Consider the following 13,052-nt stretch of genomic DNA (forward strand, 5'->3'; position numbering starts at 1 on the left):
AGTCCCTTGGGGCAGCCAAGGGAATGTCTCTATCTTGGAGGAGGAAACGAGGCTGCTTTGGGACCAGCCAGCCACGGCTGATGGGAGTTACACAGACAAAGGGCCAGACTCCTGCAGGTATAAATCAGCCAGGCTCCAGACACTGCAGCTCTGCTTGTTTGCACTAACGGGAGGTGTTGCCTGTTGTATTTCAGGTGTTAGATTCTAATTTATACTCTCTTTCTACCCCACTACAAGGCAGATCCCACTCATCAGCAGGCTCTTGGCAGAAGGCAGGGCATTATGCCCCTGGTTTCATTTGAAAAAGTAAAAGCAAGACCTTATAACTTAGTCCTTCCAAATTATGGCATGAAAACGCATGCCAAAACTGTGCTGTAAGAGCCTTTGGAAAGCTAAAAATAGATTGGCATTTGAATAGCTGTTGAAGGGGGAAGCATTCCCAACCAACCCCGGCACGACCAAAGCCGTTTATTTTCCATACGCTTATTTCCAAACAGGTTCAGTGCACGGAGCAAGCGTTTCCTCATAGGGTCTCTGTGAGCGCAGGTACCACTGGTGGCGGTTCCTGGTGTAACTGTAGCTGGGTTTCCACTGCTGTCACCTGCGCTCCTGGCCAGGCATCCAGTCTGGGCATTGTCGTCATCAACCTGGAAACTTTTCCCACCGAAGGAAACTATGAAGGTTGAGATAAAGAGAGCAAAAATCCCAGCTCAGAGCAGAGCAGCGTCTCCAAATGGAAGCCTCTGAAACCCTCCTGTGTCATTTTTAAAGGCAGAACTTAATATATCAAATCATCAGATCAATGCATGGAAACATTCACTACTTTCTCAGTGCGCTGTGCTGATGCACTTGCACGTTGCTCATTCGCCACCACTAAACTCATGCTGTGGCAAATCAGACATTAAGTTGTAAGTCTCCGCAGCATCCTACCATGGCAAAATGATGATACCTTAGCAGCATGTTTCTCCAGCTCAAATGTGAGTGTGAATGTATTTTTTATACCTCCACGGTCAATACTGATCTTTAAATATGAGAGCCCTACAGCACTCCTCATGAAAGCATTTCAAAGGGCCAGAGCATGAGGGAAGTAGAAGGCCCATGTTAGGGAGAGGAGAACTGATGCCAAGAGGAGTGATGAAGGTGGTGCTGTGTGAAGCCAACAGAAAGGCAGAAAAGCAGTAGATGAATTTTCCTCTGTTATCCTTGTCTGATTTAAGCCTCGAACCTTTTGTACCACATCACTAGCAAGAAAGTGCCGCCAGTGGAGCCTGAACGCATCTTACACGACCGTGTTTGTGTGTGTGTTTCTAAATAAAACCCCCTCTGCGGCAGGCTGCGACAGTCAGCTTCGCACTTGTTCAAGGCGAAGAGCTTCACCTCTGTTCTCTCTTGCCACTACGCCTCACTTCAATTGAGCCTGGCTTTCTGATGAGCGCCCGAGGTGGTGTCTCTGTGTGCTAGGAGAAGCCTTTCCAAAGGCTCACTTGTTCTAAAGCGCACCAGGGGGATGCGGGGAAGTGCAGTGGCGAGGGGAAAGATAAACAGCGCAGACAAAAGGAGCAGTTTGATCTTGCTTAGATCTGCTGCAGCTCTGCTTCCTCTACAGGGCTTGGACACCATCATAGCGTACAACAGAATGTTCCTCTACCAGGGCTGCAATCTGTTGGTAGCCTCTTACATTCCTTTGTCACATATAGAGGCACATCGCAAGAAACCAAGGCAGCAGGGTGGCCGTATCCCTGCAGGTGCCCACAGGACAAGAGGCTTGAGCTGAGCCCTGTTCCTGCCAGCAGCAAGTTCTGTATTTGATGGTGTTTTTCCTTTGTTTCTCCTTTGTAATGAGGTTATTCCTCTCTATTTTGTCTAAAGCTGGTGGCACCTCCCACTTGCCAAATGCTTTAAAGTCAGTGCATGATGGGACAGCTTCAGAGATGCACTTCAGCGCTCCAGGGCAACTAGAGAGACTATATTGTCCTGCAGAGCCCAGGAGTTGATGTAACCACAAGCTTCCTGCCTCAGGGCTGGGAATGCCAAAAAGTTCACTTCACAGTGAACTCTCCTTCTTTCTGGCATCTCACTGTGGGTGAAGGCAGGGGAAACGCAGGGAAGCATCACTACGGTAAGGCCTTTACACATACACTTCGGCCAAAATAGGAGGCTTCCTTCCTGCAGCGTGGGGGCTTTAGAAAGCATGGTCTTACTCCAGGTAAAGCCCAAAGAGGTGGCTGATTTGAGCTGCGTCACAGTTGATTAACACAAAACCGTAAGCAAGAATGAGCCTCCCTTCTGAGCTGCTTTGCAATAACCTTTGGCATGCATACCTCTCTGGGCTCAGGATATCCAGATGCAAAGCAGATGTGTCCCACGGGCTCCTGCCCCTGCTCTCTTATACCACCTCTGTGTTAGCTTTGTTGTGATGTATTTGCATTTAGGAGTAACAAAAGGGGAAAAGTCACACTTTGTGGGAAGGCCAGCTCTGTTCACACGATCGGCTTTCTTATTCTAGCTTCCTGTGGTGTTTCCTGTACTCTCGGGGAGGTTCGTTGCTGTTTCTGGCCAAGCACATTCTCAGCAGAGGGGCACACAGGAGAGAAGGGAGCACGGGGCAGGCAGTTTCCGTACAAGCAGCCCCTGCCAGCACAAGAGGGAGTATGTATTTGAAGGGAAGATGTTTCTCATGCAGAAGTCCCCCTTCTCTTTGGCCTCCTACAGCATCTCCTGCCGCAAACCTGCATCTCAGAGATGCAGCAGTTGATTTCAAGCACAGGAAGATGACAGCCTCCTTGCCCTGCCACCCTCAGCTTTGATGGCACCACTGGAGAGAGCAGTGCTTCAGGGCAGCAATCCCAGGGGGAAGAGAAACCCTGGGCAGCAGCAGATCCCAGCGTCCTGCACAGATCCATGCCCTAGGTGCCATTTGGATCTGCAACATTCCCAGTTCCAGGTGGGGAAGCAGAGGACATCCCTCCTTCCCCAGCACCACCAGGTGTGTTTTGGCTCCTCGGTGTCTGGACCAGGCTGGTTGCTGCTCCTGCTTGAGGACGCCTCCTTGCCCGTGCTGCTGGCAGCGGCTGCAGTCATTCTTTCCGTGGGATAAATATGGCAACAGAGTTTGCACAGGGTCAGAGCTGGGGATAAATTCCATTGCTCAAATAGGAGAGAGCTAAGTTTCATTCACTCGCTGCTGTTCCAGCTCTGTGTCAACGCTGTTTGTTAAGGGTGACCTATTACGGGTGACCTAGAGGCTGCCCTGGAAACCAAATGCACTCACTGCAAGCTTGCACAAGCACCTCGGGTACAGCCAGGGACCCAGCACGCTGGCTGTGGTTGCTCCCAGGTTGGGCACAGGTTAGGGCAGCAACGAGGACAGAACGCAGAAGGCCTGGCACAGCACACTTAGGATGGTGGAATGGACCCGTCCAAGGTGGCACGGCGCTGGGTTCATCGCCTGGTCTGCATCCAGAGGTCTCGCCCGCCCTCCCAGGCCAAGGGAAGCTGGGAGGCCGGCACCATCACGGGGTGGCTGTGCAGCCCAGGAGCACATGCTCTGCTCCCGAAAGGCTTGTCTTGGCTCCAATGGCAAAATACCTTTCCACGCATCTGGACGTTGCAGATAGGTCAAATCGCTTGCCGAAAGGTAGCGATTGCAGTCTGTGCTAATACATGAAGAGAGAGACAGAAATATGCATTATAAGCATAGGGGGGTTTTAAACTCTGGTGTTTCAACACTCAGCACTTGCATTTGCAACTTAAAAAGGAGAGTAAAAGGGCACGAAATAGTCCAGGTGGGGGGTATGTTAAATATGGCAACTGCATGTTGAAGGCCATTAATCTCTTTCTGCTACCCATTTTTCCTAGATCGCACAGAAAAGACTTACTTTTCAATACCTGAAAGGCGTAAGAGTTGTCCAGGTTAACAAATTCTGGGCAGATCAACCGTCCATGTGCATAACAACTGTTTGGTGAACATGGGAGAGGAAAAAGTCTCATCTGACCATTGCTGAGGGCCTTTCCACAGCTCTGAGCTGGAGGTTACCTAACAAATACATGGTTTATTTGAATGATGGGTCTGCCTCACATCTACGCACCACTGTCTGAGACCTGCTCAGATTCACCCTGCAATTGAAGTTCAGTTGGTATTTATACACATTTACCTCTGGTTGAACAGGCCAGGAGGGTCATTTCAGGTAATGATGTTTGAACTAGGGGCACTAGATCATATGGGGTGATGTGAATTCAAAACCTTAAAGCTGTACCAATGAAGGGGAATTAGGTTGCTTCATCCTCATGCTAGTTTGGGTACTCAAAGAAGTCCTGTGTCTTTGCTATCAGGAAGCTGGACTAAGTGAAACATAGGTCGCTCCTTCCTAAATTGTTCCTATTCACTACTTTAATTCTGAGAATTCAGGGAGTAATGTCTCTCTTTGCTTCGGTATATGGATGAAGAGGGAAAATGTTTCCAGGATGGAAAGTGGTATAATTTACATGAGGAAACTCTAACAGTTTAAAATGACCTCTGAAATCCAATAGCTTTGCCCCTGTACAAACATAGAGCTGCCACAGTCTCAGTGTGCAGAAACAAGTGATGAGACTCTTCAGGAAAAACAAAGCCATTTCCGATCCTTCTCACATCCATCACTGCATTTGTGACTGTCATCCGTAGGTGTGCTAAAAGCAAACGCAATTCCTGCCTTCAGGAATTGTCGAATCCAGTTGAAGTCTGATGAAAGTGTAACATATTACAGATAAGCCACTTCCATAGTTTAAAGTATCCAATTAAACTTGGAAATACACCTGCAGAATCACCTGGTACCTGGTACCCATACAGGCAGGACTTCCCTAATTGAGTTAGGAGGGAATATGTATGCCCAGGACACATCAGCGATGCTCGCTGATAGGTTTGCACTGTGTGCCTTCGGTATTTCCCTGGGGCCAATCTGAAATCTCCAGGCTGTTTATTTCCATTGTAGGCTCCCTCAGCCACCACATCATTTGCTCACCGCAGTGCACTTGAAAGGCTCTATCGCTCTGCTTGGTTTTATTTACTGGCTATTGGAGATGCTTTCGGGTGCCAAGGCGATAAGCATCACAGCAGGCTTGCAGAGCAGGCTTCCAGGGCTCACCTCTGATGGAGGTGGTAGGAGGGGAGGTGCTCAGGCTGCCTTGGGGGAGCACAAGCAAAGTTGTCTTCATGAGGAGTAAACAGATCCATGTCTTGGCACAGGAGGAGGGTGGGAATTATGGCTGAGTTAACTCCCGCTGTTTGCATGGCTACGGACTTGATGTGTTTGTAGGATGAGTTTAAAGGAGACGTTCGGGTGCTTACAAAGATCTTCCTTCTGTTTCCTATTCCAAATACTCGCTCCTTTGAAATAACGAGCCTTGAGCCAAACGCTTAAGCCTTTAATGAGAATTTTGCCTAAGTAATGAAATGAATAACGACTTCAGGCTTTGGCCCTGGGTAAAAATGAATGGTCTTCCTCTGACAGAGAAAAGAACCCATTGATAAGAAGTATTTAAGTGGTCACTAGCACAATAAATCATTTCATAAATCCCTGACCGCTGGTATTTCAGATGCTTTACAGCTGGAAACAGATTGACTGCATGCTTTAGAAAGCCCTTAATCATGCACTTTTCCCAATGCAAGTATTCAAACCTCTCACCTGACTAATACCTGCTTTTAAGCCAAAGCCTCGAGAGAAGGTGAGGTTAGCTGATGGCTGCAGATGTGCTGGAAGAGCAAAGGGCACTTAGAATCATAGAATCATGGAATAGTTTGGGTTGGAAAGGACCTCAAGACCATCCAGTTCCAACCCCCCTGCCATGGGCAGGGACACCTCACACTAAACCATCCCACACAAGGCTTCATCCAACCTGGCCTTGAACACCGCCAGGGATGGAGCACTCACAACCTCCCTGGGCAACCGACATCTGTCCAGAGGCAGCAGCAGCTTGGCTCTCCTCTGAGGGCGATGGCACCAAAGTATTCCTGTTGCATCGTTCACTCCACTCATCCTCTCCCTCACGACATAATGGGTGATACACTGTGCTTATAGAAAGCATAATCGATGCTGCTGACACAACCAATTCCCAATTTGGTGCGGCAAAAGGATATTCCTTACAGTTATCAGGACCTGACTTATTCAAGTTATGGGAAGTTAAATACCAGGAAGCTTTCTAGCGTTGCAATTTCTGTCAATGAATTACCTTCCCTACTGTTCTCTTTCAGAAGCCTCTTCAGTGGAGGTTTTTTCTCCTCCTGCATATTGTGTGTCTGCACGAAAACAAGTGATCAGCTGAGGAGATACCAGAGGGGAGGAAAAATCCCAGATAATCTGCTGAATTTGATTATTGGATTTGATATTCCGTTCCAGAGCTGCTTTAGCATCTGTGCACCACGCCAGAATTGCTTCTCCTGGGTGGGCGAGGTAGAATCATAGAATCGCAGGATGGTTTGGGTGGGAAAGGACCTTAAGATCATCCAGTTCCAAGCCCCTGCGCTGTGTGCAGTGCTGGTGCCCTCAGCGTAAGAAGGACATGGAGCTGTTGGAGCAAGTCCAGAGGAGGCCATGAGGATGATCAGGGGCTGCAGCATCTCCTATATGGAGCCAGGCTGAGAACACTGGGGCTGTTCAGCCTGGAGAAGAGAAGCTGCGTGGAGACCTCAGAGCAGCTTCCAGTATCTGAAGGGGGCTGCAAGGATGCTGGAGAGGGACTCTTCATCAGGGACTGCAGCGACAGGACAAGGGGTGATGGGTTCAGACTGAAACAGGGCAAGTTCAGGTTAGATCTAAGGCAGAAGCTCTTCCCTGTGAGGGTGCTGAGGCGCTGGCACAGGGTGCCCAGAGAAGCTGTGGCTGCCCCATCCCTGGCAGTGCTCAAGGCCAGGTTGGACACAGGGGCTTGGAGCAAGCTGCTCCAGTGAAAGGGGTCCCTGCCCGTGGCAGGGGTTGGAGCTGGATGACCTTAAGCTCCTTTCCAACCTAAACCCTTCTGTGACTCTGTAGATAGACAGATAAAGTGGGCAGCTGTATTTGTGTGAAATCTGGCAATGTAGCTATTCTTAAATTGCCCCATTTGCTCACGTAGGTGTTTCTCTCTCCCCCATGTATTTTGCAGAGGGACAAAGCTCTCATCTTGTATGTTTTACATCCCGCAAACCCACCAGCAGTGCAGTGCGCAGCCCTGTGACATCTGAATTTCCTGTGTGGCTCCAGCCCCTCCTTACTGAGATACCCTTTATTACAGAGCAGCCACTTCTGAATTGCAAGAAATCCCTGTAAGCTGATGGGATTCTTCTTTCCATCACTGCTGGGATCTGCTGTTCTAACCTCCATCCCAAGGCAGACTGCATGGAGCTGGTTGTACCTCTCCATGCTTTTGCATCTCAGCAGCGTCCGGGCGACCTTGAGAGTCTCTTCAGCAGAATGAAGCCTGATTCTGTTGTGTCAGGGAAGAAACCTTATAAAGCTTTTAAAGAGAAGGACAAAAAAGGGATGCGTTATTTCTCTTCTATGCTGGTGACCACAGCTTTATGCAAGAGCCTAAGGAAGGAAGTGCAGGAAGTTGGTTTACATGCTGTCTCACACCAACAACTTTCTGCAGCTCCTCAGGCCAGGGAGAAGGGGTTTTTAAATGCCCTGTGATAGGTAAACACCACATTGGGTGTATCAAGGATATTGAGGGCAGTATTAGCCCTATCCCAGGGTATCTCTGTCTTTCTAGTTCAGACCCTATATGCAAACATCAGACATATCTGCAAATAAACACATGACACATGGTGCCATGATTATGCTTCCAAATGGGATGGAGCAGGATAGGCCTTTGCTGAGTGGCCGCCCAAAGTCATGTTTGTTTTATGAGCCACATTTAGCTGCACACAGCTCTCACTGGCGTAACATTCACCTTCTGCATGCCACAGCTAAATTAACTGCTCGTGCTTATGGTCTGAATAGGTTGCAGTTCTGATTCTCCCGACTTAAGGCACATCTGTAGTCAGAGGGGACCTGATGCACAGATGGCATTTCCTTGGTCAGTGTGCCTGTTCCTTGAAGGGAAAGCAGTTTGTTGATGTTATACAAAGCAAATGTAATGTTACCTGTTTCCATACAGCAATGGAGTACCTGCCTCTGCAGCCTTTCTTCTATGAAGGTATGGGACAGGTATCTCTTCACCAGACTCTGCACAACTAAAGCCTTCCTGTGCTCAGGTGCCTCCTTTTCCATAGGGAGATTTAGTTCTGTCCTAAAAACTAATCAGGCACTGGCTTCCAATTAAATACGCCAGCCTCCATCCTCAGAACCCCTGCTGCGAACCCCACTTCTCCTCGCTGCCAGCACTGCTGGTCCCAGGATGGCGCCTGCCAGCTCCCTGGTGGTCCTGCTGGGGAAGAAAGAGATGGGGAGAGGGTTGTGAGGGTCCCTTCAGCGCTGGGTGCATTCCGGCTGTTCCCATTTTAAGTTCAAAGCCTTCTGCATGGCAGCTGAATGGGAGGCTTTCCAGGATCTGCAGGAGGCTGGGAAGGAATCCAGCATCGCGAGGAGTATCCTGATGGAAACAGAGGAACTGGCAAATAAGCATATGTGAAACGTGCCCCTTTTTGTCACAACCAGAGGCACTGTTTTCCCAACAAACACCCAGCCCTTCTGGAGAAGAACAGTCCCTACCTGTCACTCTGGATATGGGCTTTGCTGCCCAGCCAAAGAGAGCACAGAGCGAGCAATGCCTCCTCCATTCCCTGCTCCTACTTTTTGTTCCCTTTCCAGTGTTGCTGCCCTTTTTTCCACAGTGTGTTTCTAAGATCCTGGGCCTCCAAACTACCCTAGTGCCATGCAAATGGGTTCATTTGCAGGGATAAAGACTCATCACAAGCACCGTTTCTATAGGACTGGGCCTTATATTTCTCCTTGGAGCCCTTGCAGTGATTTCTCTCCTGCCAAATCCCTCTGTATCTAGATCTTGCTCTTACATTCAGACCCCATTTCCTGTGCCTTTGGTTTGGCTGGAGTTTGCGCTCTCTTTTTAACACCTCAACTTTCTTTTGCTGTGCTTTTCCTGCCCCTCAAGCTTGCGAGAGCGTTTCTGGGATCAGGCTTCTTCGGCACAGCACTCAAATGGCAACTCTGCAGGTCTGTCTGACAGCATTAGTCCACAAGCATGGGAAGGGGCAGAGAGAAACCCTCTGGGTCCAAACCCTACCATTGACATTATAATCATGGCTTTACAGGAAGTCCTTTAAATGCTGCTTTTTGTTTAGAATTATCTCAAGTGTCATGCACACTGCAGGCACAAGCTTTGTAAGTCACAGATTTGCGCTAAAACCAGCGCTCCTCAGCTTTCTTCACAAGCACAGCACCTAACTCTGTCCTGGTTTGCCCTTTCCTTTCTCCGGTGCCTGCAATAATACCAGAGGTGCAAGAGCCTCCTGCTTTGTGTATATCAGTGGAAAGCCCAAGGACAGAGCGAGCCAGTGTTTCTGGCAGCGCAGGCACATGATAACTCGACAGCCCTGGTTCCATACCCGTCAGTGCAGGAATGGCATACTTTCCTGGTGAGCTGGCAGAGGCAGGTAACAAAGCTTGCATGCTCGCACGTTCATTATGAACAGACTTATTAAGAACCTCTCCTCCCAAAGGAATGCTGTAGCATACATGGAAATGGGTCTGTGGTCACCCAGCATTGCACACGTATCGAGCTGCACGCTCAGCATGCAAAGCTGCTCTACACCTCCCAGGCAGGACCCAGATAGTCTTGATTACACAAGCAGGACCCTTTCAGTTTGGGCAAAGAGAGGGTCCAACTGCTTTTAACACTGTTTGGACCACAGTGAGAAGTCATGTCTCATTGTCTTCTCATTCCCTTGCACATACACGTACAAGCCCCCAAGGACAGCTGCTCTCCATCTAAATCCTCCTGATTCCTCACAAGTTTCTTAGCCAACATCTCATCGATTACTCTTGCTATAACTCCTAAACAGAGAAGTGCTTCAGAGGAGCGTCCCCTCTCCGCACTGACGTGTGCAGAAATGCCTCTCATACTTTCTGGATCTAGCTTATCTTTCCCAAGGGCTGGGGCATGACAATCCTTTGCTATTCTTTTCCCTGTTATCTAGAACGGTTCTTCTGCCCTTCTCAAAGGATGAGGGAGGTCAGAGTCTTCATTTTGCTGAAGCTACAGTATTTCAGACAGGTTGTTAATGTTATTTATTGTTTTAGAGCATATTTTTACTGCCTTATAATGTTGATGGGATTTATTGGGATTCATCTAACTACTCCCTTCAGGCATCCTTCCTTCGAAGTAAAGGGGTACAGTGTAAAAGTTTGAAATCGCATGAGCTGCAAGGGCTTGGGGTGCATGTGGTGACGACCAGCATTTCCTTCAGGAACTTCATGTTTCTGGGATGTTCCTAACTTCGAACGCCTGCACCCCTCTGACACTCAGAGCTCCTCTGACACTCAGGGATCAAGGAAGTTAGTCCAGCCAAGTCCTCTTATTCCCACTGTTCACTTTCCACACCTCATTAAAGGAGTGAGCCAGGATTTCTCTCCAAAGCCTCAGCAGCCCTGCACGTTGGAAGTGAAGCCTTTCCGAAGCGAAGGGTGCATGCAGCGCTCTGACAGGGGTTATATGGCAATAAGGAAACGTTTCCCTGCAGAAACCAAAGCAGAAGAGCAGCTTCCAAAAGCAATGCAATACAAACGAGACCAGCAGCTCCTCCTGACTACAAACAAGATGCCAAAGCCTACAAGGATTCACTCACGCTTGCCAGTTCTGCTTCTTCAATCATGCTAACCCAGAGCAGCACGATGCCTTTCTGGCACAGTAGCAATAATGCTGGTACAGTTTAGTCCAGTTACAGTAAAACAGGGTACACTGCCATACATTGATTTTCATAGCTCTGTATGCAGTTTTTACTGGCTATATGTGTATATTATCTCAACAGAAAAGTCATATTGTTAACAAAACCCCAGTGTAAGTCCCAGCTAAAGTCGCCTCTACTTGAACTTGCATATTTCTCCATCACTTCTTCCAGAATTTTCTTTGGGGATCTCTTCATCACAATCCCCCTTTGCCTTCGCTGCTGTGCTTCCGTGTGTGCTTCCACAGCATCCAACCTTCTTCCCAGGCTTGATTCCAGACTGGATGCTTCCCAGTCCTCTTGCAACACTGTGAGACCAAACCTAGGGGTATGAATGATCATCTCAATTCCAGTTTTCCTTCCAACAATCACTTCTTCTTTCCTATCAATCAGATAGGCTACCAAACCGGCTGCAGCAGAAGGCCAACACAAGCCCAGTTATTCCAGCAGGGCAGGTGAGTGTTAGGCAATACTGTTACTTGCTCATTCCTGGATTTTCCTATAGGAAGACAGAGAATGAATACAATTTGGGAGAGGTATAATTTTTCTTCTTACCAGCAGACTGCGTCACCAGCCTATTTTCCATTGCAAAGAGGTTGCCCTAAGCACAGACCTGATTTTTCCCCACACAAGTTCTCTCTGAGGCTATTGCCCATTTAGATTCATTGGATATTTTAATTAGAAATTAACAGCTACCCCACCAAACTGGCTAAGGCACCTCCGTGTGTACATCTGTCTTCCCTACTGCTTCTCTACCAGCAAGAAAGCAATTCCTCCTGACCGGAATAACTCCTGCATGCTTCCTGAAGGGAGTCAGCATCCCCTCAGCCCCTGCACGCACATTAACACATCCTTCCCCAAGGCAATCACAAGCGGGAGGCAAAAAGGGGGAGAATCTTCCATCTGAAGCAAAGACTTCAAGTACAAGCCTTCATGCCGAAGCTCACCCCAGTAGTTTGAAGAGGGTTTGGGATCCCAGGCTGCTCTGTTAAAGATGAATAGGAAGAACTGTGTATTGATGTTAACTGATTGCCATGGGAGTTGTCCTGCAACAGTTTTGGACTGGTAAACTTGAAGCTTACGTCCCTGCTGGTTATGCCAGGGGCAGGATTAGTTGGAATTCCAGAGAGGAAGCATGAAAAGGGCATTGGGGAGCTGCCTGTGCTTCACCGATGTCCTCCTTGCAGATGGGTTAGGTACCAGGTTGCTGTAAAACAGCACCGAGGGAACTAATCCACAACCCCAGCCAAGAAACTTGCCCGTGCCTGAAGCACGCTCAGGCTTTTACCTCTGGGAGCTGGGGAAGCAAAGGGCTGCACAGTGCTGAGTGTGGTGGGTATCAGATCCCTGATGGCTTTGTGTCAGTCTTTTAAACAACCTCGTGACAAACCAAGGGAAGGACCTAACTGGGGTGACCAGTAAAGACCAAGCCAAGCTGCAAAGTCTGACTTCCTTCGTATTAACTTGAGTGAGAACAGGCAGACCGCCCAACACACAGCGGCAGGAGTAGGAAACCGAAGCCCCGCATTGACTCAGACACCAGCCTGAATCCTGCATTGACCCAGATCACAAAGATTAAAAGCACGGCCATCCTTGAACTAATGAAGTAGGTAAATGGATATGACTTACTGATGGTGTGATGCTTGGGTTACAGTTTGTGTACAGCTTGCAATCGAAAGAAACACTTTGGTTAACTGATGAATTTATTCCCCTTTCCTCAGCCTGTCTGGAACCAGCACTCACACTCTTGGAGCATCTTGATCCTGCTGTCAGTTCTGAGAGGGATGCTAAATGCTAGTAGCTTTAGAAATGCAGTAGTACAGAAACGGCTTAGCTTTCCCCCATCAGTGGCTTTTCTTGTCTTTATTTACACTGTAAGATGGTCAACTAGGGAAGGGGCAACTGCACTAACAGCGCTTGTTACCAAAAGAACAATTATAGCACTAGCAGTTGTGGGTGAATGTGAGATCCGTGTAGAAAAGCCTGTACCTCTACCATGCTGCTTTGATAACAAAAGCAAATGACACCAAGCTACCCAGCTGTTGCATAAGGAAGTAAGATGGTACAAGTAAGTCAGGGAATGTTGCAAGTCACTTCAAAGTTCAGGTGATGGCCCCAAATATACCACACTTTCTATAACAACAACAAGCCCCAGCAGTTGGAGCTTGCAGCAGTGATTTGCTGGGGTGTTCAG

The sequence above is a fragment of the Lathamus discolor genome, chromosome 5 (assembly GCF_037157495.1).
Source record: "Lathamus discolor isolate bLatDis1 chromosome 5, bLatDis1.hap1, whole genome shotgun sequence".
Taxonomy (NCBI): Eukaryota; Metazoa; Chordata; class Aves; order Psittaciformes; family Psittacidae; genus Lathamus; species Lathamus discolor.